Source organism: Oryctolagus cuniculus, chromosome 4 (assembly GCF_964237555.1).
Source record: "Oryctolagus cuniculus chromosome 4, mOryCun1.1, whole genome shotgun sequence".
NCBI lineage: Eukaryota > Metazoa > Chordata > Mammalia > Lagomorpha > Leporidae > Oryctolagus > Oryctolagus cuniculus.
Window position 1 is genome coordinate 66042268 of NC_091435.1, and position 27523 is coordinate 66069790.

At 35.2% G+C, this 27523-nt stretch overlaps 1 pseudogene; it reads left to right on the forward strand.

The window, feature by feature from the left end:
• The first annotated feature begins 3302 nt into the window (after positions 1 to 3302).
• The window catches only part of LOC103350619 (inositol hexakisphosphate kinase 2 pseudogene), a 190842-nt pseudogene continuing 166621 nt past the window's right edge, over positions 3303 to 27523 (forward strand).

The window sequence follows — 27523 nt, forward strand, 5'->3', positions numbered from 1 at the left end:
GTGTAGGAGACAGTGGAGGGAGTCACATCAAAACATATTTTTAAAATATAAATCTAAATGGTATATAGGCACATTTTTACATATTGTGAGTACATTTTGACCTCCAAATATATTTATTCACTCCACAATTATCTCACACCTATAAAATGTGTTATATTTGGCAATGCTAAGAATTAAACACAAGGGCATTACAATTTTAATGATGCAATGTTTATGATATCATAGAATTTAGGCTTTAATGAATATTCTCTTTTCCTCACATTAATTTGAGCTGTACAGAAATAGAATCCAGTGTCATAATTTAACAGGTCTCTGTATTTTCTATAACTCTTGATGATCTCCATTTTGAGACATTCACATATAATTTACACTGGTATTTACAGCAACATGGATGAACCTGGATGATATCATGCTGAGTGAAATAAACCAGCCACAGAAAGAAAAATGCTGCATTATGTTATTTATTCATAAATCTAAAAAAAAACACTCAAATATTTATAGACAGAGAATACAGTAGTATTTACCAAGCATGAGGATAAGAAGAAATGGGTAGATGTAAATCATAATTTGCAGTTCTTTTTTTGGGACATGCTCAAGTTGACTTGCCCCAAATGGTAGAGTTAGAAACATGCCAGGGGATTTCAATTCAATCCCATCAAGGTGGCATGTACTAATGCCATCTCACTAGTCTAGGTGATCAGTTTCAGTTCACAATTGATCATAATGATAGGTCTAAGAGTCAAAGGGATCACATAAACAAGACTAGTGTCTGCTTATACTAACTGATCGAATAAAAAAAGGGAGAGAACGATCTTTTTTAACTTTTATTTAATAAATATAAATTTCCAAAGTACAGTTTATGGATTACAAAGGCTGTTCCCTTCCATAATTTCATTCCCACCTTCAACCCTCCCATCTCCTGCTCCCTCTCCCATTCCATTCCCATCGAGATTCGTTTTCAATTCTCTTTATATACAGAAGATCAATTTAGTATATATTAAGTAAAGATTTCAACAGTTTGCACCCACATCGAAACACAAAGTGTAAAAACTGTTTGAGTACTAGTTATAGCATTAATTCACATTGTACAACACATTAAGGACAGAGATCCTACATGAGGAGTTAAGTGCACAGTGACTCCTGTTGTTGCCTTAACAATAGGAGTTGTTTGTTTCTTTTTTTCTTGTTGTTTGTTCATTAAGAGTTCTGTAAGATGGCTAAATCTAGAGATTTAAACAAATAGCATAAGGACTATATTTACTTTTATTTAAATGTTTAGAAGAATTCATCAATGAAGCAATCCAATCTTGGAATTTTTTTTTTAAATTGAGAGAGTTTTATTACTGATTAAATCTACATATTGGTTATTACTCCATTTAATTTTTCTAGAATTTCATTGTCTTCTAGATCTTCATTCTCCTAAATTATATGTGTTCAGAAATCTATTCATTTCTTCCAGATTTTTTCAATTTGTCAGCATACAGCTCTTTTTAATAATTCCTAATGACTCTTTTTATTTCAGTGGCATCATTTGTAACAACTTCTTTTTGTCTCTAATTTTATTAACTTGGATCTTTCCCTCCTTCCCTTTTTTGGTTAGTTGGGCCAATGGGGTATCAATTTTGTTATTTTCTTTCAAAAGGCAAGCTCTTCATTTAACTGATTTTTGTGAGCTTTCCTTTTTTTTGTTTCAATTTTTATTATTTCTTATCTATTTTTTATTATTTCTTAACTCCTTGTAATTTTGGGATTGTTCTTGTTTTTCTAGGTCCTTGAGATGCACTGTTAAATCATTTATTTAATATCTTTTCAATTTCTTGATGAGGGACTACTTGCTACAAACTTTCTACACTGTTTTTGCTGTATCCCCTAAATTTTAATATGTTGTGGCATCACCTGTATTTGCTTCAAGGAATTTTTGAATTTCCAATTTGATTACTTCATTGATTCACTGTTCATTCAGTAGCATGCTGTTCTGCCTCTATGTGCTTGTGTGTTTTCCAGAGTTTCTTATGTTATTAATTTCCAGCTTCATTCCATTGTGGTCAGAAAAAATACATGGTATGATTTCATTTTTTTAATTGATTGAGACCTTTTTTAAAGCATAGCATATCATCTATCCTAGAAAATGTTCCATAAACTGATAAAAATGCATATTCTGCAGTTGTGGGATGAAATGTTCTGTAGATAGCCATCAGATTTGTTTGGGTCATAGTGTAGATTAACTCTGGCGTTTGTTGCTTTTTTTGCCTACTTGATCTGTCCATTAATGAAAGTGGGATGTTAAAGTCTCCAATTATGATTGCACTGGAGCATATGTCATCCTTTAGATCCATTGACATTTGTTTTAAAGAACTGGGTGCTCTAGCATGGGGTGCATATCCATTTACTAGAGTCATATCTTCCTGTTAAACTGATCCCTTAATCATTATATAATGACTTTCTTTGTATCTATTGACAGTTTTTGTCTTAGAACCTATTTTGTCTAATATTACGATAGTAATTCCCACTCATTTTTTGTTTCCATTTGCATGTATCTTTGTTGGTGAGGTGTGTTTCTTGTAGGTATCATATAGCTGGATTTTGCTTTTTAATCCATTCAAACATTCGGTATCTTTTAATTGGGGAGTCTAGTTTATTTATATCCAAGGTTAGTTTTGATCAATAATGAAATGATCTTGCCATTTTCCTGTAAATATTCTTGTTTGTTTTAGATTTCCTTTGTACTATTATAAGGAGCTTTTCTGCCTTCACATTCTTTCATGATGCTGGTTATCATTCTCTGTTGCTGCGAATAAAGCCCTATTCAGTTATGACACTGCCATTTTCAGTGTCTCATCAAGAGGCCAATTATTTCACCTTCTTTTCTTCTTGTTTCTAATTAACACCAAAAAAATCTTTCTCTTTCAGGTCTCTAGTGCCACTTTGGTTGCCCTTCTCTACATCAACAAGGTGCAATTTTCCCAAACTGGGCCAATTATACTTTTTCTCTATTATTAGGTATACATACAACATGAAGCTACTGGGCAAGCCTCAGCTGATTGTTTTGTTTGAGAAGCCCTGTCGAGGTTGGTGTGAAGTGGTCCACAACACTCATTAAAGCTCAAAGAACTAATATGGAAGGACAGAGAGAAAGAAATAAGTTGGGGCTCACTTCAGCAGCAAATATACTAAAAATAAGAATAAGTTGATTCCTAACACTTAAAACCCTCTTTCAGTCTTCATGAGACTCCTGCGTACTTTGTGCTCAATGTTCTGAGACACAAACTAAAAAAGGAATGTATGGGTGTTGAGAGCGAATGATGGAGAATCTCAACATGATGGCTCCTCTGGAAGGTGAAGTCCATTATTGTCATGGTTTTCCAGGCTAATTTTGTAGAAATGCCCCTTGAAATAAAGGAGGGATGTATTAAATAGAATGGAATGTGCCTGTTCAAATAAATCTATAGTTTTCTTGATTTGACACTACCAATGTAGCAAATCAATTTCTGTAAGATCATAAAAAATCAATGGTGATTTTTCTATGTGGGAAGCTACTTGTAGTCTACTTTCTCAGAAGGCTTATCGGGATGGGATCAGGAGGATAGCTGAGCATCTGAATCTGCTCTGACTCAGTTAACTACAGCAGATTGTCAAAATCGTGAGTTTAAAAAGTAGATCTATTTCATTCAGTTTACTTGCAATGCTTCAATTGAAAGTGTTTAAACAATTTTTTGGCTTTATGATAATTAACACTGTTTCAAATGGAAATATATAGAAAATAATAAAGTCTGTATGATGAAGTGGTTCACATGTGAGTTTCTAATTCTTCCTCATTAAAGATCTGCCTGAGTTCTTTTGTCATTTTTTATTCTGTCCCAAACAGCTTTGAGGCATTTGTGATCTTAGAAGTAGTTTTTCAATTTTCAACCATTCCATAAGTTCACCTTTATTACTGACTTTATCAGCTGGTATATCCAGAAGTTTTTTTTTTTTTTTTAATTGCAATAAAACACCTAAAGTTTCCAAAATTATTTACTCAGTAACTTTGGACTTCTGAGTGCTCCATTCTGTGTCTGACTTACGTATGCTGTGCTAATGCAGGAATACCAGTGCTGGAATACAAACTTTTTTTGGCAAGAAGAGACATTTTCTAATTAGAGTATCATAATTGCATGTAGATTTTCCCATTGCATAGAATTGTTTTTCCAAGCAAGTTTTGCTCTGTTTATAGCAGTGCAGGGGATAGTTTATTTCACAACCACTATCTAGTTGCTTTCTCAAGCATTCAACAGAGAAAGAGATTTTTCTTTTTCAAACCCAAATGCTATGGGTTTCTTTTTTAATCCTTAGAGAATACATGTGCATTTTAACTGAATTGGTTTGCTACAAAATGCACATCTTTCAGTCTGTTTATTCTTGCGCATAAAGGAAAAAGAATTGACTAAGGATAATGATATTCCAAGATTTGACAAAGTGTTTGGTGTATGGCTCAAAGGTCTCAGTAAAAATAGGGTAAAATGTAAGCATATCATTTTTGTGTGTGTAAAAACATGTCGGCATTGAAGATGAAGTATTGCAAAAGAAGAACAATTCAAATGCTAGTAAAATCTGGGTGAACAAGATTGTAGTGATAGAAAATTCGGAAAGGGAAGTGGGATGACTTTTGATATTTCTTTTTTTCAAAAGCATATTTTATTGATTCATGAAACCCTAAAATTACACCATTCAAACTAGAAAAGATACTACAGTATTGAAGCTAATTTTTCAGGTTCATAATCTGCAGTAATCCAGAATAATATTATCTGAAGATCTATACGGTGTTTTTTTTACTCCAATATCACTACCTCTGAGAAAATTTCTCTGTCTTGTACTTTTCCTTTAATTTGATACAGAAGAATTTTATTAGATTGGTAAATGGATTATTATTACTTAAACGCAGTGTGTGGTACTTATTTTTAATGTGGACTCAGCTCTTTGAGACTATGAGCGTTATAAAGGCAAGAATCTTTTTATACTTAATACTTAGGATAATGTGCATTAAATTCATATTTGTAAAGATGAAAGTAATTTTCCTTATATATAAATTATTAATGTAATTTATCAGTAGGAACATTTTTGTTATAATTAAGACAATTTTGAATCTCATCTTATTAATAAGAATATGTTCAGAATATATTGTGATTTATGCATGTGAAGGTTTGAAATGGCCCCATTTTATATTGTTTTCAAAATGGCTTTCACACTTATAGGTTTTGGGATGAAAGAGAAATAAATAAAGAATAATTCAGTGCACCATTGCAAGATTTTGTCCTTTTGAATAACCACAGATACCTTCCTGTATGTAGTATATGTGCGTATTTTAGTTCATCATAAATATGGATGTCTTCAGAATGAGATGGCATAAATCACAAGTGAAGTTAATTTCCATATCAAAGATTTAATTTTACTTGTCTCTGGTTTATTGGCTATGTCTTACAACTTCCTTCTGCCTCTTTTGAGAGACTATTCTAGATTGAAAATTGATCAGAACCCTTTATGAAGCATGCAGATTTACATGAGGCATTGAGGGTATAGAGCTCAGTATACTATCAGTGATGTCATGAGAAGGACTGTATTTCTTAGTGCATCTGAAGGAAACAATAAGAAGGCAGATATCTTCAAACCAGGAAGAGGGCCTTCGTCAGAAATAAAATTAATTAGTACCTTAATCTTGGAATACCTAGACTTCAGAACTGTGGAATTAAAATTTCTGTTCTCAAAGCCACTAAGTTTATAAAAGTTTGTTAAAGAAGTCCAAGAAAACTAAGATACATGTTCTTCTAGAGAGGAATTTTAAACAACATGTTTGTGATATGCTACATCACTTGATCTTTTTGACAAATAACTCTTTAAGTAAGATGAGCAATATCCACCTAGCCTAGTCTTTAAGAAGTCAGTGAAGACAGCTGCACCTCCAATCAGGGCAGATGTGTTCAGGTTTTGGCTCCAAGTCCTCATTCCAGCTTCCTGTCAATGAGAATTAATGATGGATCAAATTATTGATTTCCTGATATTCGTGCTGGAAGTCTGTACTGGGTTCCCAGACTTCTCTCTCTCTCTACCATTCTTATCAATAAATATTTTTTTAAATTATGAGGAATCTTTAATACATGGAAAATGTATATTATAAAAATTGATACAGTCTTATCTGTGGCACAATCTATGCCCCGGAAATCATCCTAGGCTCTAGCCCCTGCTGCCATTGTTGGACACCAGGTGACCACATGGTCCAACCACAGGTGTCAGCTACACCCCCACCCTAATGGAATTCGCTGCTCCTACTTCCCTGCCCACCCCCCAGCAAAGTTTTAACAGGACCTGTTCCTGAACAGGTGTCTCTCTTGATCTCCTCTCTCTCTTTTTCCTTCTTTGCCCCTTCCCTTTGGTCTGTCGGGTTTGCCCTCAATAAATCCTTTCCCTTAAAAAATTATGAATGGATTTCATAAAAAATACACCAAAATAAACTCCATAGGGTATAAACTGTAATAGTTGCTGCATTATTTAGCTACAACATGTCTGAACATAGCCTAATTTAAGATTCTAAGAAAGATTACACATTGTTTTAAATCAGTCCCATTCAGAGCAACAAGATTTCTGCTAAAATACAATGAAATATAAACAGCAAATTAATGAAGAAGTTTGGGTGGAAAAATGGTGAAATTGTTAGTGAGTTATTAAAAGTTTACAAGGAGAGTTGCCCAAAGAAACCAGTGGTTTACATATGAGCGGCTAATTGTAAGAGGGGAGAAGATGAAGACAGAGATAAAACAGACAGTGACAAACTATTCACAGCAGTTTGTGAGGAAAATAAACGTGTGTGTCTGTGCCCTGACTGAAGAGGACTGATAGATAACAGTTGAATCAATGGCATCCCCAGCTTCTCAACTGGTTTATTGTACACATTTCTTATTGAAAAATTAAAGTGTAGGAAACTTCCTGCTTGAGCTGATAAGTGCAAAATTGTTGCACTAAGAACTACAGACAAGAGCAGAGATTTCAATGGGAATGTTAATTAGGAGGGATCCAGACTTGGAAGCATTTCTTCAGAGAATATAAAAAGAGATGAGGCAAGATAAGCATGATCCTGCAGACAAAGCAAAATCAAAGTAATGGTTACTAAGAAGTGCAAATGATCTAACGCAAAAGTGGATCAATCTAAAATTTTTGCCATGCCCAATTCATTCTTCCTATTGAATTTCTGTTGGGAAAAGGAACAATAAAAGCTGTTTACTATGATAATATTTTGAAAAAGGTTGCCAAAGCTTTATAAGAAAAGTGCTGGGTAACTCTTCCCAGAGAATCCCTATCCACCATGACAATGTTTGTATTCTTTCCTCTCATCAAATAAGGGCAATTTTGAGGCCGGAACTATGGCATAGTGAGTAAAGCTGCTAACTGTAGTGCTGACAACCCATATGGGCGGAGGTGCATTGTCCAATGTGAATTAATGCTATAACTAGTACTCAAACAGTTTTTATACTTTATGTTCTGTGTGGCTGCAAACTGATGAAATCTTTACTTAATACATACTAAATTGATCTTCTGTATATAAAGAGAATTGAAAATGAATCTTGATGTGAATGAAATGGGAGAAGGAGCGGGAGATGGGAGGGGTGCGGATAGGAGGGAAGTTATGGTGGGGGGAAGCCATTCTAATCCATAAACTGTACTTTGGAAATTATATTTACTAAATAAAAAAAAATAAGAATGGGAATAGTAGAGGGAGGAGGAAAAAAGGTAGAAGTAGGGGCAGGAGGGAGGTAGGGTGGGAAGAATTACTACATTTCTAAATTTGTATATATGAAATGCATGAAGTTTGTATTCCTTAAATAAAAAAATTTTTAAAAATCTCAAAAAAACAAATAAGGGTTATTTTGTAAGAATCTTGATGAAAAATCATTAGGCATCCACGTTAAAGTGGTAATGTGACTCCTTCCAACTTATTGTCCTTTTCTAATCTTAAAAAGTCTATGGAGGACAGTCATTATTCAAAATTTCATTGATATGGATAAGTTCCTAGGACCCCTAGTATGATAGGAATGGAATAAATGAGTATCATCACTTGAAAATATATCTTGAATTTGATGGAGCTAATGCTGAGGAATAAAAATTACATTTAGGTAATATTCTTCTTTCCATTTTACATGAAAATTTTTGAAGTCCCCACATCCATGTTTCAAAATAAAGTGTTATACATGTACAATTTTTCTTTATTAAAGAAAGTAAATGGGGCCAGTGCTGAGTCGCAGGAGGATAAAGCCCTGGCCTGCAGTGCCGGCATCCTATATGGGTGCTGGTTCTAGTCCTGGCTGCCCCACTTCTGAAACCAGCTCTCTGCTATGGCCTGGGAAAGCAGTAGAAGGTGGCCCAAGTCCTTGGTTCCCTGCACCCATGTGGGAAACCCAGAAGAAGCTCCTGGCTCCCAGCTTCAGATCAGCTCATCTCTGGCCATTGCGGTCATTTGGGAAGTGTACAAGTGGATGGAAGACCTCTCTCTCTCTCTTGCTCTGCATCTCTCTGTAACTCTGTCTTTCAAATATAAAATAAATCTTAAAAAAGTAAATAAAAATGTTAAATTGAAAAAATAAGACCTCAAAAATAAGTGGAATTACATCAGTTGAAATCACAATTTTAAAGTTTCTGGCAATAAGAATTTATAAAAATTACTTGGAATATCTACACACAAGTTTTCTCATTCATAAATTCTTCTCCGCAAACATTTCCCTCTAATTTTATTTCATTATATTTTGTTTCATTTCAATTAAGACAGACTTGTTTATTCAAAAGGCAGGATGACAGAGAGAAAGGGAGAGACAAAGTGAGAGACAGAGAAAAAGAGAGTGAGAGAGTGAGAGAGTGAGGGAGAGAGAGAAGTGTGCACCTCTATTTGCTTATTCACTCCCCTGACACAACTGGGCAAAGCTGAAGCCAGGAGCCAGGACCTTCATTTCAATCTCTCACTTGGGTGGCAGGAACCATCTTCCACTGCTTTTCCAGGTACATGAGCAAGAAACAGATAAGAAGCAAATCAATAAAGTCCCCAAAGCCAAAATAGAATGCCGGGGTCACAAGTGGCATATTAACCCACTGTGCCAAAATGCCAGCCCACTCTCTAATTTTAAAAACTTAGAAATAAAATAAAAAAAAATTTTAGTAAGTGTCCAGAACTGAATGTGTTATTACTTCTTGCCCAAACAGAATAGCTTATTTTCTCCTACATAATGTTCCATTGCCTAGGGTGGCATCCAGTATCTGGTTTAATTACAGTTGAGAATCAGAGCTCTAAGATCTGCATTTAAAAAACTGTGTATGCATTTGTCATAGTAATTACCTTTTAGAATTATGGAAGAGGTGCTACTTTGAATACCAAAGGATACTTTCCTTTCAGTAACTAATCCACTCTCAAAATTGAACCAAATTAAAGTGGGGTTTTTCTTTTTTAGAGATTTCTTCTACATATACATCAGGTGTCCTTATCTCAGTAGCCGGATTCACCTGTAATATTCTCAGGCTGGTGCTGGTTTCTTACAGGTGATCTCCAATTTTAAGATGAAGTAGTTAATGACACATTTAAATTCAAATGATGATTTTTAGCTTAGTATACTTTGACATGTTTTCAATATTATGAAATGTATTTTTAAATAATCTTAGAAAATCATATATTTAAGAAACTATAATTTCTTTGTTCAAGGTCATCATCACTTGGAATAGTGAACGCTCTGGTCAATTCAGCACATATTAATCCGTGATGATTATCTGATGACGTGACATAATAATAATAACAGTTTAATTGTATTTAAGAGTTTCTTACTACAGTTTGAGTAGTCGTAATCCAAACACTAAAAACTCAAAATACTAGAAACTGAAAATTTTTGAGTACCGACATGACACAAATGGAAATATTTACACCTGACCTCATGTGATGGGTATGTAAAAAAACATTTAAAGTTATCTTCATTCTGTGTGTAAATGGTACATAAGAAACAGAAACAAATTTTGAGTTTAGATTTGGGGTTCCCTACCAAAATATTGTATTATATATATGCAAATATCCCTAAATAAATCATAAACTGAAAGACTTTTTATCTAAAGCATTTCAAATAAACTATATTCAAACTCTATAAGTAAAGCTTTGATGAAGAATCTTTTTGTAAAATAATAACCACTTAAGCATAAGTAAAATTTTAATCACTGGATATATAGATTTTTTTGAAAATCAGATATTACTACTTTTTAACCTGAATCTCAAGTAACGCTTATTTCTCAATATTTGTTCTCTCCTGAAACATCTTGCTTTTGTAGCCATCTACTATACTCAAATAGTTTTTGAAAATACACAACTAACAACCTTGAACTTATCAATGAGCTAAAGGGCTTATGACACTTTATTTTCCTTTTTGATTGAATAAAATTCTCATTTTATCTGGCTTACCTCTGGGGTAAAGAGTTCATGTTCACTTATGGTAATTATTGACCTTTTCTCTTGATTAGCTAAACCTGTATGGAATTATAGTTGGAGTCATATTTCATGTTTACCTAATATAGTCTACATCTAGTCTAAATAAAGAAATGAATATAAAACTATGCACAAAAGAGATAAATAGCTCTTTATTGCAGTAGTAATTGTTTTGGAGTACTAATTCAGTGCAACACTAAACTGTGAAAACTTTGAGAAACAAACAAGATTAGTGTTGACCAACTGTTCCTGGATATTTAAACAAAAAATAAATCCATTTAACTGTTGTGCATGCTAGTTGTGAAAATGTTGTATCATCAGTGTTTGGGGAGATGATTTCCTCAATATACTAAGTACTAAAAAGATCATTCTGCAAGTATGGTGTTTGGTTCATATGCTGGAAGTTGTATGCACAAGAGTGTCTTGGCCTAGTAATACCACAGATCACACCACATAATTACCTAGTGGATAAACTTGTGATGTTGAACCTCGACAAAAGCTACATCAGAAAACAAAGAAATAAGCTTGATAGTGGATTTCACGTATCGGAGGGACTTATGTTAAATGCCAAATAGTCTTCATTTTTAGTAACTTCAGATGATATTTAATTGGTGAAAATGTTAATATCATAACTTTTACTTTGAGGGAAGGAGTCCTTCTAATATGTGGAATCACTTGTTAAAACTAAAATAGATTGTGGTAAATAGAAGGGTGTTTTTTAGTCCTGAAAATGATCAAATTTATATTGAGTTGTGAGGCTATAGAGTAGAATAATAAATACGGTTGCTGGATTAACTGTATTTCTGCTACCTCATTCTGCGAATGCGTGTAGGACTGGTACTGTAGTGCAGCCGATAAACATGCCACTTGTGGTGCTTAAACGCCTTGCAGGTGCAGTTTGAGTCCCAGCTGATCCACTTCTGATCCAGCTCCTTGTTAATGTACCTGGGAAAGCAGCTGAAGATGGCCCAGGTGCTTGGACTCCTGCACCCAAGTAGGATACCCAGAGGGAACTCTTGGCTCCTGCCTTTGGCATGGTCCATCCCTGGCCATTGCTGCCATTTGGGGAGTGAACCAGCATATGGAAGGCCTCTCTGTCTCTCCCTCTCTCTCTCTCTCTGTAACTCTGCCTTTCAAATAAATAAATAAATCTTTAAAAAGAGTGTAGAAGTTAATTTAAAAGGATATGACGCATTAAAATATGAAATACTAGGAAATTAATTCATCAAAACAGATACTAGCCCTGAATACTGGAAGAAAAAAAAAAAAAAAAGAACAACGCCAACAAAGTGGATAGAGGCCTAAATAAAATCTGAGTTGTAGCTAGCGCATGTACTAGGAGATTCAAAATTACTAAGGTGTTACTAAGGTGTTAACTTTTCCCTTAGTAATCTATAGATTTAATGAAATTCAAATAGAAAAAAATAACAGATAATTTGTTAGAAATTGATAAATTGATTTGAAAGTGGATGTGAAGATGCAAATAACCTAAAATGGTTCTGTGGAATATAGCAGGCAGTTTTAAAAAATAATCTTGAAAGACTTGTACTACCATGAACTTAAATGTATCATTAAGCAACAGCAATAAAGATAATGTGTTATTGGCAAAAATATAAATGTACAGTTTAATGTAACACAATGAAAAGTTCAGAAAGAAATCCTCACTTACATGGTCAAAACCCTCATGTTTGGAATTAGTGTCTTTATAAAAGAAACTACAAAGAGCTAGTTAATCCATTCTACCATATTAGGACTCATAGAAGACTCTATGATCAGGGAGGCAGACCCTCACTCGACACCAAATCTGCCATTGCCTTGGTCTTGAATTTCCCAGCCTCCAGAACTGTGAGAAATAAATTTTTGCTGTTTGTACATTATCCAGGTTACAGCATTTTGCTATAGCATCTTGAATGGACTAAGACAAAAAAGAAAGTCAGAGGTTAGGAAAAATATTCACAGTACATGTACCTGATAGAAATATATGTCATATAAACTTAGAAGCAATAACAGGAAGAACAATTGATGCAATAGAAAATGGGTCAAATATTTAATAGTCATTTCATAAAACAGGATATATAAATGGCAAATATGTAATAAAAATGCTTGGCATCATTAGTTATTAGAAGAAACTGAGTTAATGTTATAATGAGGTAGAATTCTCTACCCAATAGAATAACTAGAAATTAAAAAAACAGAGACTGGCTCTGTGGCTTAGTGGGCTAAGGCTCCTCCAGTGGCACCGGCATCCCATATGGGTGTTGGTTCTAGTCCTGGCTGCTCCTCTTCCAATCCAGCTCTGTGCTATGGCCTTGGAAAGCAATGGAAGATTGTCCAAGTGATTGGGCCCCTGCATCCATGTGGGAGATCCAGAAGAAGCTCCCGGCTCCTGGTTTTGGATCCGCCCAGCTCCAGGCAATGCGACTACTTTGGGAATGAACCAGTGGATGGAAGACCTTTCTGTCTCTCCTTCTCCATCTGTAACTCTGCCTCTCAAGTAAAAGAGAAAATCTTAAAAAAAAAAAATTAAAAAGATGGCAACAACTATTGGCAAGGTTGTGGAACAATTTGAATACTTGCACATTTTAGGTGGGAATTAAAATGATAGAACTGCTTTGGAAACAGTTTTGCTATTTCTAATCATGTCCCTACTATGTCAAGACATAATGCATTTCTAAGTATTTAATAAAGAAACATAAAAACAGTTATCCTATCAAAAGACTTGGAGGAATGGCATTCATCTTAGCATTTACGACATCTGTGTCCCACATTGGAATGCTTGGATTTGACTCCCAGGTCTGGCTCCTGACTGCAGCTTCCAAATATTGCAGACACTGGGAAGCAATGGTAATGGTTTAAGTAATTGGGTTCCTGCCACACATGTGGGAGACCTGGATTATGTCTCTAGCTCCTGGCTCCAGGGGAGGCCAGTCCTAGATATTGCAATCATCTGTTGAGTGAATAAGCAGAAGTGATCACTCCCCCACCACACACAGACACACATCTCGTCTGCCTCTGTCTGATTTTGTCTCTCTGCCTCTGAAATAGTTTTTTTAAAAAAACTGTTGCATATTTATTTATAATACCTTTATTCATAAAGCTAGGAATTGAAAATAGCTCTAATACTTATACCAACTGAACTGATAAAATGTATTTGATTTATATAATGGAATACTATTAAACAGTAAAATGAAGCAAACTAGGCAACAGCATAGATGAATATAAACAAATGTGGGAAATACATAAGATGCAACTGAATTCATACTCTATGATTCCATTTGTAAAAATGTTAGAAAGGCTAAATAATCTTTAGTGATAGAGAGCAAATTATAATCTCCAGAGACTTGAATCAAAAGGATTGGTTGAAAAAATGTTCTTAGAAAAAGTTTTGCATTGAAAATGCATAATATATCCTAACTTTAATGTGATTACAGTGGAGTATGAGAGTATTTATTGAAGCCCATTACTTGTACACTTAAAAGATTGCATTGAGAAAAAAAAGATACTGAAAATCAAGCTAGGTCTGCAGTCTCGTTAGCTGCAGTCAGTCCTCTCTGCCTTCACTGTAGTTATTTCAGATGTTGCAATTGAGAGATGGTAAATGGCAGGCACGCAGGAACTCTGTGTACAATTTTATGACTTTATGTGAGTCACTATTCATCTAAAAATGAAATTAAAAAATAATATTATAATTTTAGTATCCACACCAAAAGACAAGAATACATTTCATTTCCATATTTCAATAAAATTATTTTTAAAAAAAGATGATGAAAATGCACATGAAAGTAGAAAATGTTTGAGCTAAATGTTATAGAACTTTCTTAAACATCATTATTCTACAAATAAACACAATAAAATATTGTTCGAAACATTATTAAATGATCTAAAGAAGAAGTAGAAGAAGTAGATACTCACATAATAGAAAATTTTAAAAAAGGAGAGAGAGAATGAAGGATAGTTTTTTTATACTAAAAAATACTTTATCCAGGTAAACAATGACAAAATATGTTGTATGGAAATAAAATCTGATCTTATCAAAAGTGGTAATTTTCTGATGGTATTTGCAGAAAATGATGTTTTTAGTAAGTAGTAATGTAATTTAAAACAGTCTTGAAAGAATGTTCTCCTGGTACATTATCCCAAACTGTCTTTTCAATAAAGAAGACATATGGCATTAATTATAGTACAGCGATGTGAAAGGTGCATGTTAATTTTCATATGAGAGAAACTGCATAAAATATTTTTATGACTACCGTCATCATTATAATAACACCTCCAAGGTACTCACTCAACTTGGAAACATTATTCAAATTTTATGTCATTTGCAGCAGGCTAAATCAAAGAGGTTGCTGTTATCACATTAAGAACACTAGTCCTTTTTCTTTAATATCAGCAGGGAAAATGTCAGGGCAATCAAATACACCTGCTGATATGTCTGAATTTTTTTCGCCTTTAACATCCCCTCCCCCCCCCCCGACACACACACACATGTGAATGCTTAACGGTTGCAAGATTTCCCCTCTCCTGGCTACAATTAGCACTTGAGCATCTAATGTATAGCCAAGAGCTTTGGACTCAGTTCAGATTGCCTTGTCAGTATATTTTTCTTTTATTGCCATATTTGTGGATATTTGGTTTGGGGATTCTGGAGTCATCCTCCCTGCATGCAGTTTTAATACCTACTAGTTCTTTGCTGCTTTGCTTTCTCCAAGCTCAAAAATTGGCTTCGTGAGGAAGAGACCCACTGTGGGTGAGCAGCTCATAAAACATCTGCTTTGATCATCTCACACATAACACAATAGCATAGCTAAAAATAGCAAATAAATAAAATCAGATTAATTATTGAAATATGCTTTTATAAAGATAGCTGAGAATAAGATTGCTCTGTTCGGTGAAAATATAAGTTTTAAGAAGTTACATATGTATGGTAATAATATAATGTTGACAGAAAATACAATAAAAAGCTATCAGCTTTCATCTCCATCTTTGTCCATCAACCCCTAGTCCCTTTTCACAAAGAAAACCCCTTTTATTTTTCTATTTTTATTTATTTACTAATTATTTCTAAATATAAACAATAAGCATATAATATCACTTACTGATGATTTAAACATTTATCAGTTAGGAAAATAAAGACTTTCATTTACATGGTCTCCTACCCACCATCCTCAAACCTCCGTTCTTCATACTTAAGTGGTTATTTTTAATTTAACCAATGTTGCTCTCAGCTAATTTCAGAAAATTGCTTGTTCCTATATCTATAGGCTTATACCACACTTCTCCTTTTCTTAAATTTTCTAGCTCCTGTCATTTATATTTGACTTTATTAATTCAACATTTTTGTCGCACTTATCTTTCCCCTCGTAAGTCTTTAAACTTCTGTCCATAAAAAACATAATTATTTGTAGAATCCCATTTAAAACTCTTTATTCAACATTAAATCAATTTTACGAAAAAATTAAAAAATGAATTTATTTTGCAATAACTGAAATGGTATTCAGTGCAGAGGCATGTAGAGTGATGGGGTTCCATTACTTCCTCAATAGAATTATTGTAACAACCATTGTGCCACTGAACATTAAATAGCCCTCGGTTCAAATTTAATCTTTTCCTACACTTTATAATTCCTCAAGATTATGGGATACTGATCACTTCATATTTCAGTTGCAATTTTGTCATTCTTTAAATGTATTGTTTAAATGTATTGTTTTCAAATTATTTTTAGTCTTTTATTAAGAAAATATAAACTCTATTCTTTTGGGATGGACACTTGACAAAAGTTAACAAAATTACATCCCATATCATATCAGCCTAGATTTCATATCTGATTTGGTTTCCAACTTTACCTTTCTGTTCATAGCGACCCTGATAGGTAGTGTTGATAGCTCATGTAATTTGGGTTCCTGTACACCCAGTGAAGACTTAAATTAAGTGCCAACTCTAAACTGCAACCTGGCCCAGCCCCAGTCATCTCAGGCTTTGGGAAGTAAATCAGAAGAAGAATGCTACAAGGAGGGAGAGTGGGTATGAAGGAAAAAAGCAGCATAGAATGAGAAGTGTCATTATGTTTCTAAAACTGTATGTATGAACTACATGAAATTTTCCCCTTTATATAAATAAAAATAATTTTTTAAAGTTTTAAAATGTAGTCTTCAACTTGTGGTATCATATTTTAGGACCTTTTTGATTGAATCTTGTCTGTTCTTGCAGTCTTCTGTTTGGAGGTTCATGATTTCAGTTTTATTTTGAATTGTTAGTCATCAGATATATTTAAAAATCATCATTCTGAAATTAGCTTTTACTAAAGTTTGGTATTAATTCCATTGTTTCTTGAAACCCATATTTTTCTCTTTTAATTTTCATATTTGATTTAGATGCATTCCCAAGAAACTTTCTTAGACAAGGTGTACGAGTATTGAACGTGAATTTTGTGAATTTTTGCATGCCTAAATTAGAAAATATATAGGCTGAAATTATTTTCTCAAAATTTGCAATTTATTGAATCAAATACCACAATGAAGAAAGATAGCGAAATAAAACTGAGAATGAGTTAAGAAGAGTTTTCTGTTCTGGAAGATGTGGTGGAATGAGAAGGCCATGCCAAGATGGCCGCTGGCAACAGTCTGCCTGGCAACAGAATGTGATTGGATGGCTTCGGAAACTGCCTTGCAACCGGGTGTGATTGGTTAGGGCATAGACCACGCCTTGACTGGATTTGCTGCCTTGGCTATATAAGCGGCTGTAGCAACTGAAATAAATAAGTCTGCAGGCTGCTTGCCTCAGGCCTGCTTTCACCCGACTCCCGGGGTCTGTGTGGTGACTCTGCGCCTCTTACCCCCACCACGCTACTCCTCACAGAAACTAATCCACTCCAACAGGAAGACAAGCAAAATAGTCTCCAGGAGTAGAAAATGATTTTTAAAAGCCAAATCTACAGAGATATGTATAGGATGAGAGTTTAATATTATCTTTATTCTATATTAATTCATAAGAGAATAATTAAATGGCAAGTTTATTTGGTTGCAAAAATTTAAAAACCATGGTTCATACAAAACACATTGTGAAAAAAAACACTGTGTTGATTTAATTATTTTCACCAAAATGAACCTACCTTTCAATTGCATTCCCCATAGACTTTTTAAAGAAGAGTTACATACAGAGAGGCAGAGACAAAGAGAGGTCTTCTATCCACTGATTCACTCCCCAAATTTTTGCAATAGTCAGGGTTACATCAGGCTGAAACCAGGAGCCAAGGGCTTTATCCAAGGCTCCCACATGGGTGACAGGGGCTCAAACACTTAGACCATTTTCTGCTGCTTTTCCCAGGCCACTATCAGGGAGACGGATTGTAAGTCGAGCAGCTAGAGCATGAGCTGCTACCCATATATCAATGCTGGCATAGCAAGCTGTGGTTTTACCTGCTACACCACAATGCAGGCCCTCACAATAAACTTTTAAAGTTCTTCTGCACAAGATGAACCCAGATCATCTTACAGTTCAATAAAGTAAGGAAAGCCTGTAGAGCATGAAGCTCAAAAGGACAAAATAATTGCTCTGAAAGTGAAGTTAATTGCAAGATTGAAACTGCTGATCAACAAAATAAATAAGGATAACATTGTATTATACCTCTATGAGAAAATAACTATTTATGATATAAACAAATAGAGAAGACAGAACAGTGATTTCCTATAGATGAATTATGATTAATTTAGAGGAATCAAGGGAATGAGACACCACTATTAAAACAACCTACTAAAGTGTTGCATACAATATCTATCCATGTGTGCAAGTAGTGAGTGAAGGCTTGAGAAATAATTGGGTGTTTACATATTCTCAACTATTTCTACCAATATACTTATGAATAACAAGGCAAAATAGCAATTTTAAAATAGAAAACCTGATTGACACCATGTTAGCCATGTAGCCAAGGACAATATTACCAGTAATAAAAATGTATCAATGTAATATATTCCTAAAATTATGAATATCGTTACTTTCTTGTATTATTGTTTGAGAAACATATAACTTGCTTCTAATCATGGGAAAACAGCAGATGAACACAAACTGAGGGACTTTCTCCAAAATTATTTATCAAAACTTGTCAAAACTATTAAGATTATAGAAGCAAAAGTAACACAGTAGAACTCAGAGATTTGGAAAACTAAGGGGACACAAGAAACAATACGTAGAGTAGACTTCAAGAATAGATCCTGGTACAGAAAAGGATATTAAAGGAAAAATTGTTAAAATCTAAATAGAATCATTAGTTCATATTACAAACAATTAATTGAAAATCTTGATCTATGCTTTTAAACAGAATTCCTGCTCTCTGAGCCAATTTCTTCAGCTCACCCCTGAGTCTCAAAAGGTCTTCAAGATCTCTGCATACTGTAAGGGATCATAAAACATTAGCTGAATGATTACATTAAATTGAATGAAACACATGGCAGTCTATTTAACTTCACTCTGTACTATGATTTTTTTGAAGGTAATGAGCATTTGAATTAAAACCAAATTTAGGAACAAATATTCATGTGTGGATGGGGGCATATGCAAACATCCCATACAGGCACCAGTTTGATTCCCAGCTGCCCCAATTATAATCCAGCTCCCTGCTAATGTGCTTGGGAAAACAGTGGAAGATGGACCAGGTGCTTGGGCTTCTGCACCCACATGGGAGAACGGAATGAAGCTCCTGGCTTCTGGCTTCAGCCTGGCCCAACCTGGCCATTGAGGCCATTTGGGAGTGAACCAGCTGCTGGAACATCTCTCTCTCTCTCTCTCTCCCTCTTTCTCTCTCTCTCTCTCTCTCTCTCTCTCTCTTTTAACTCTGAGAGATAGAAAGTCGGAAGCCAGGAGCTTCTTCAACTTGGGTGCAGAAGCCCAAGCAGCTGGACAATCTGCTGATTTCCTAAGCACATTAGCAGGAGCTGCATCATAAGTAGGGCAGCAGTGTGAACTGGCACCCATATGGGATGTTGGTGCAGGCCCCAAGTAAATAAACCTTTCAATAAAAACAGAGGGGCTGACGCTATGGCACAACAGGTTAAAGCCCTGGTCTGAAGCGCGGGCATCCCATATGGGCACCGGTTCTAGTCTCAGCTGCTCCTCTTTCAATCCAACTCTCTACCATGGCCTGGGATGGCAGTCGAAGATCGCCCAAGTCCTCAGGCCCCTGCATCCGCGTTGGAGACCCGGAAGAAGCTCCTGGCTCCTGGCTTCAGAGCAGCGCAGCTCCAGAGGTTTCGGCCATCTGCGGAATGAACCAGAGGATGGAAGACCTCTCTCTCTGTCTCTATCTCTCTGTAACTCAAATAAATAAAATAAAAAAATAAAAAAAAAAAAAAAACAGAAAAAGAGGTGATGGATATAAACAAGTTACAGAAAAAAATGAGCACATACGGTTAATTAATAAAAATCTGCAATTTACTAGAGATAAAGCTCCAGGTCATACTTAAAAACAGCAGATTTTTTAATAGAAACCCTAGATAGCAAGAGGCAATGGCAGAATGATATATTCCAGGATCTAAAAGAAAATAACTGCCAACCGAGAATACTTTAGTGACATTATCTTTCATAAATGAAGAAGCAATAAAGACTTTCCAAGATAAGCAAATGGTGAAGGCACTCATCATGCAGGAAAGCCCTGCCAAAGGTGCTTACAGGAGTCCTTCACACAGAAGCAAATAAGGATTACAACCGCCACAAAGGCATGTGAATGTATAAAATTTATTAGGAACAGAACAGATGATATGTAAAATAATGAAAAATGTGAATGTATAAAATGGATTAGAGGCCGGCGCCGCGGCTCACTAGGCTAATCCTCCACCTTGCGGCACTGGCACACGGGGTTCTAGTCCCGGTCGGGGCGCTGGATTCAGTCCTGGTTGCCCCTCTTCCAGGCCAGCTCTCTGCTGTGGCCAGGGAGTGCAGTGGAGGATGGCCCAAGTGCTTGGGCCCTGCACCCCATGGGAGACCAGAATAAGTACCTGGCTCCTGCCATCGGATCAGCGCGGTGTGCCAGCCGCAGCTTGCCGGCCGTGGCGGCCATTGGAGGGTGAACCAACTGCAAAAAAAGGAAGACCTTTCTCTCTGTCTTTCTCTCTCACTGTTAACTCTGCCTGTCAAAAAAAAAAAAAAAAATGGATTAGAAACAGAACAAGATATAAGAAATAAAGATAGCTTCTTAAATGACAGGATTAAATCATTACTTATCAACAATAACATGGATGTAAAAGAATTCAATTCTGCAATTCAAAGATGCAGCCTGAGTGAATGGATCAAACAAAAAGATTCTATTTTAAGCTGCCTACAAGAAACTCACTTCACCAATAATGACACATACAGACTGAAAGTGAAAGGATAATGAAAGATATTCCAGTCAAACAAAAAACAAGTGGGGAGTAGTAACTAATATCAGACAAAATATATTTTCTGAAAAAAATTATAAAAAGGGGTGATGAAAGGCACTATAGTGATCAAGGTATCAACTCAACAAGAATAAATGAAAATTACAAATATATATGTGCCAAATACACCCAATTCTATTAAGCAAAAATTATTAGAGAGAGCTGAACTGGAAGAGGAGCAACCAGGACAGAACTGGCACCCCAACTGGGAGTAGAACCCAGAGTGCTGGCGCTGCAGGCAGAGGATTAGCTTAGTGAGCCACGGCGCCGGCTGATAAAGCACTCTTAAATATCAGCTCTGCAAGTATGTGATAATTCTTACAACTACATTCATATTTATTATTTTTCCTCCCTTACTAGACCCATCACTTCTCCAGCTGAGTTATGCTATAGTTAAAGATGAATGCATATCCTGAGAGAGGCACTTACTGACCTGTGTGGGAAAGGTCTCTTCCAATTCTTTTAGAACAAAGGGTGTCCTAACATGTATTAGAAAAGAATAGACCATATCTGAAGGCTATAGCAGTCTGAAGGACTCCTTGGGAGAACACAATCAGATGTTCATATTCTATGTTTCAAGGTCCTAGCATGTCTGAACTAAATACTTGCATATCTATTATGATCATAAAAATGACTCTGAATCTATGTGACTATAATGTTCAACATTCTCCTGAATTATGTCAACTCTTCTACTGAGGAACATAGGGTCTTTTTAAATCTATGAAACATTTAGTCTTTAAAGCTATTCATGTCCCTAAAATCTTACCATCCCTCTGGAAAATAATAAAACTTATCAGTAGCCAACCAATTCTACTATCTTTGCAGGACTTTTTGTTAGTCAGTCCTCTAATAAGCAGATAGCAAGACAGTGTGAAATATGCATAAGTTTTGTTTAGAAAATATCTGTGAGACATAATGGAGAAGAGTGATGAAAGGAAAAATGAGTTATGAAGTGACAGGGTTTGGAGGTGAGAAGGAAAGAAGATGGGTAAAATAATTCTAGAGTGTTGTGAAGTCTAAGAAATCATGGTCATGACCAACAAAAGTCCTACAGTAAAACAACTCTTTACATCAGTTTTGAGATCACCAAAAGTTCTTCCATACAACACTTGCAATGTTCAATCACTGACTGGGAATAGCCCATGTGAAGCATTGCCATGGGTAAATGTGATATATAGCAGTGCCCAGCAGCTCTAGTGCTTGGTTAAGTTCTTGATAGATGAAGATCTGAAAGGTTTATCTTCATGTCCATCAAAACATCATCACACTCATATTTTTCAAATGCCTACAAGGGCATTGCCTACCAATGAATGTCTTTAATCAGTTTGGTAGAACACAGGGCAGACAGAATGGCATTTTCTTTTTCTTTCCTAATAGTTCATGAGACATTCCATAGTTCGTATTACCTTCTGTCTTCTTGGATTACTTTGTACAACACTTGTGTTCATTAAGGTCCTCTGAGACACAAACATCAAAGTGGGGTGAGATGTATCTGATTTTATTTCTCTTTGGAGGGGAGAGACAACTGAAGAAAATTATAGAAAAGGACCTTTAGAACAAGGGAGGGGCTGGCATTGTCATGTGTGGGTAAAATCATTTCCTGCACCACCAGCATCCCATATGAGTGCCAGTTTTTATCTTGTGTGATCTAATTGCAATCCGGCTTCTTCCTAATGGCCTGGGAAAAGCATCAGAAGACCTAAATTTGGACCCCTGCCACCCACATGGGATACCAGGGTGAAGCATCTGGCTTTGGATCGGCCATCTCTCACCATTGTGACCATATGGGGAGTGAACAAGTGGTTAGAAAATCTCTCTCTCTCTCTCTCTCTCTCTCTCTCTCCCATTTGTTTCTATAGCTCCAAATTTTTAATAAATGCATATTTTAAAAAAGAAGGCTGATGGAGCCTTAATATCAGAATGCTGGTGTGATGTATATCTAGGAGAGTGAGGGAAATAATGTATTAGAAGAGTTGTAGATGGTAGTATATAGAACATTTCACCAGTTTAATGGGAAGCTTTTGTGTTAATTAAAGTCACCAAGAAGAAGAGAAATTTCCCTCAAAAATGAGCCTGCATTCGCAGACCAACTTGATCACTCTTTGGTTGGTAGCAACCTAACAGAAAATGTGGTCTTATTATGAACATGATAGATGGTAGTAGGAGCCAGAGCTATCAATTATGCTCTGCACTGCAAGAACTAAGTTCCCTGCAAAAGGCCTTTGAATACTCTCCTTACATTTTTGATTACCTCTTTATTGACCAGTGTTAGCTCTTAGAGCTTCCCTAAAAAATTGGGAAAAACTGGGTTCTTAAAACAACAATAATTTATCCTCTTATAGTTCCAAAACTGAAAATATGGCAAGGTGTCAACAGGCTAAATTCCTTCTGGAAACTCTTAGGTTAAAAAACACACCATGACTTTCTCCAAACTTCTGTTTGCTTCCAGCAGTCTTTGGGATTCCCTAACTTGGAGACACATCAATCTAATCCCTGCCTCAATCTCCACTGTTCTTCCTATAGATCTTCATCTTCCCTCTTTGCATATGTCTGTGTTCAAATTTTCTTCTTCTTTTAATGACATTAGTTTTTGTATTATGGTCCATCATCAAACACTATAACCCTATCTTAAATTGATTGGATTATCAAGATCCTATTTTCAAAGAAAAATTACATTATGGTTCAGAGTAGATATGAATTGTAAGAGGGACATTATTCAACCCATTACATACGTTCTTATCCTTCTCCCTTCAGGCTTAGCTAATAATTCCCAATCCTTCTTCATATTTATATTAACTGTCACTTCCCATTAGTCCGCCAAGACTCTATTAATTTTCCCAACTTATACACCTTCATAGCATGATCTATTCTTTGTAGCATTTCTCATAGGAGGACATTGTACATTAAATGTGTGGTTATTTTATTGATGTCCATCTACCCACACCAAGCCATGTGCTTAAGGAAATCAAAGCATTTCTCTTATATTTTAATCACAGCTGAATCCCAAAAATATAGCACAGTGTCAAGCATGTACTATGTACATGAAATTTAAAAATGAATAAATAAACAAATAAGTCACATTCCTGAGGAAGGAATAAAGGAGGGATGCTGTGAGAGAGTGGTAATGACACTTTGGAAGCATCTCTGTTCTCTGTTCGCAGAAAAAGAGGCACTAAGAGAAGTAGTCAATCCTTTGTTCACAATTCTTATTTTAATTCTTCTACTAAATAGTCTTTTTTGATTGGCCTTGAACTTTGATGAGGGAAGTTGAAGAACTCACATTTGGAGTTATGAATCATACTAAAAAAAAGATGAAAATAAGAGGAGAGAGAAAAATAGTGCATTGGCTGAGATTTGCTACTGGTTTTTCAAAGGATAATCTCATGTGGAGGCAAATCATGAATTACAAATAAGACAGACTCTGGCTGCACTGACAATAAGGATGGGTTAACGTCTGTCTACTTTCAAAAATAGATTATAAGATTCCTTTTCTTAAACAAGATATTGCTGCACGCTATTAACCCTGGAGATTTCTAGATATGCTGAAATAAACTTTTCACTTTGCTTTTCAAATAAATATTTTTTACTAAAAGTACATACATAATATGTGTAAACAGTTACAAACAAGTGGGTAAACAATTTCTTTTGTCACTCATTCAAAATTCCCATATTTGAGTTGCGTTTTCACCTAATTGATTTTAAAACAACTCAATGATTTTCAAGTAGTATTATACTTTGTTTCTTTTAATTAGATGACATGTTTCTAGTTGAGAATGCCTAGAAACAATATCTGAAATCTTAATTTTTTAAAGATGTTATTTATTTCTTTGACAGGTAGAGTTATAGACAGTGAGAGGGAAAGACAAAGAGAAAGTTTTTCCATTCGCTGGTTCTCTCCCCAAATGGCTGCAATGGTTGGAACTGGGCCAATCCGAAGCCAGGAACCAGGAGATTCTTCCAGGTCTCCCACATGGGTGCAGGGGCCCAAGCACTTGGGCCATCTTCTACTGCTTTCCCAGGCCATCGCTGAGAACTTGGTTGGAAGTGGAGCATCGAGGATTAGAACCGGCTCTCATAGGGGATGCTGTTGCCACAGGCGGAGGATTAATCAACTGCACCACAGTGCCCAGTCCACTGAAACCTTTTTAATTTAGGTAAATTGTTAGTCAAATATTCCATGTTGCATATATGTAAATTCATGACTCATTAACTTTTTCTTTTTTTTTTAATTACACATTTTGGGACATGTCTCTTTTATTAGCTTTTAATAGGGGGAGAAGCATTATGTAAAGATCACAGGACTGGCATCAGAAAGAGGAGGGTTCAAATATCAAAGTGTGCATTTACTAGTGTGCAAATGTAGGCAAGACATTTTGCATCTCTGAAACTCAGTTATTTCATGTTGAAAGATGTTCCAGTGCTGTTCAGTCACCACTGGGGATGCATCATTGGATGAGCATAAAATAGACAATAGGTAAATTTGTGATTTTCCTTCCTATTTCTAGGTGCCTAGCCTATTGTTCTTCAAACATAATCAATAATTGTTTGTTGATGATACCACAGAATTTCACATAATAGTAACATTAGCAGATAGATTCCTACTGCTTCCTATTTCCACTCTGGTCCTTTATAATTGAGCCTATTAACACTTTCCTTGTATTTCAAGTTGCCACATCTAGATTGACTGTAACATAGGGAAATATTCTAAATCACTCTTTTGATTTTTAATGACAGTTCATAATCTTGTTTTGGAAGTTCTGTGACCTTTTGCTTCTTGGGGCAGACAGCCAGAGAATAAATAAAATCATAAAATCTGAGAGGACTATGTTAGCCACACAAATTATTGAATAAGAAACTCATCTGCCTTCATTGTGATTTTACTTAGAACTTTCTTTCCCTCAGGCTTTCAGAAACAAAGAAAAGGAGTGAAACTAGTATGGAAAATGAGAACATCCAAACACAGCTGCAAGCTGAGAGTTGATCAATTTAACCTTTGGGAATAATGATTCATTAGCTTAGAAAACACAAAAAGAGGCATCTTCTTATGTCAATTATGAAAAACAGAAGTCATTAAAGAGCTAAAGAACTATGCTGATATAATTATGATGAGAGACAACCCTATTTGGTCAATAAGCTACCTTAATATGAGGCAATCTATGTCTGAAAGAATAAGAAAATTGGATGATACTTGAATACCAGAAATGAAACTGATACTTAACTTCAGCAAAGAAAAAGCAGCATACCACACAAGTACACACACACAAGCACACACACACACACACACACTTGCATTTTCTGAGTTGAAACAGGAGAAATGGAGAGACTGTCTAAACAAACTACATAAAGTATCAATGAATTTCTTATGAAGTTGCTCTTATAGATAATTATGGAAATTGCTCATCTGTAAATGTCCCTATCCTATTAGAACCTCTCACTTAATTAAAACATCGTCATCTCAATTGTTGAAATGCTCTTATTTAGTATGTTGTGCAGTGACTGCAGGGTTAATTTTTAGAGCGGCTGCAGGGTTAGTAAATGACTCATGGCTTTAAGAAATTATTTACTCAGAAGTACATACGCCTTGGCTACAAGTGAGTCTTCCAGATACACAGACTTACAAGCACATGCACCCCCTCATACTATACAAACTATGGATTAACTGCATGGGACCATCAAAATATCTATGGTAGAACAACTGAAGAGGTAAGGGACTTCTAAAAATTTAAAGACAAGTTCTAAACTGTTGCCATCCTGAATTTTACAATATTGAGCTCAAAAACAATTAATATCCTTGATATTTATAAAAAGGAATAATTTGTTCCCAAACTATGTGAAAATAAAGCCTCAGGAGAAATCGTCTCTTCAGACATGTTTGTCAATATTCAATTGAGAGTTCCATCTAACACCCATTTTGGGGTTGATTCAGTAATATTAGTAAAAGAACAAAAATAGACACAAAGCAAGGAATCAATACTTGCAAGAAGTCTCCCTGAAATATTCTGAATAATTAGACTATGTTCATTGCTTGTTAATGGTATGATGAAATACACAATTTTTGTCAATAGGATTTTATAAACTAGGTTTCTAATCCAAGTACTAAAATAATCACAAATATGAAAAAAGCTGCAATGAAAAGATATAAAACATAATCAGCTATTTTTGTAGCATTTTTTCTTCTTTAACTCATAAAAGCCAATGTATGTTAAAATTTGCATGTGTAGAATTCAATGGAAGGGAGAGTTAAACTTTTTTGTTTCTATCTGTACATTCATAGGAAGGAAGAAAGAAAAATGGTTGTAGATTTCAATGACTAAAAACCATGTTAATAAAATTAATTACTCTTGAAAAAGAAAAAAAGGAAAATGGGAAAATGTAAGAAACAAAACAACTTTAAAAACTTTTTCAAAAGAAGATTTAATGAGCCTAAACCTCTCCTCAGATAGGTACAGAGAGAAATAGGACAGATGTGATGTGACTGGATTTCATCGGAAGATACATTTTGTAAATCCAAGAATGGAGTTTGACTGAAATATCTTAACCATTCCAGTTTTAAAGGTAACTCTCAATTTTAAAAGTCATATACTTGAGGAACAGAATAAGGTTCAGGATTGTAATGGAAGAGCATAAAAGCCTTCCTTGT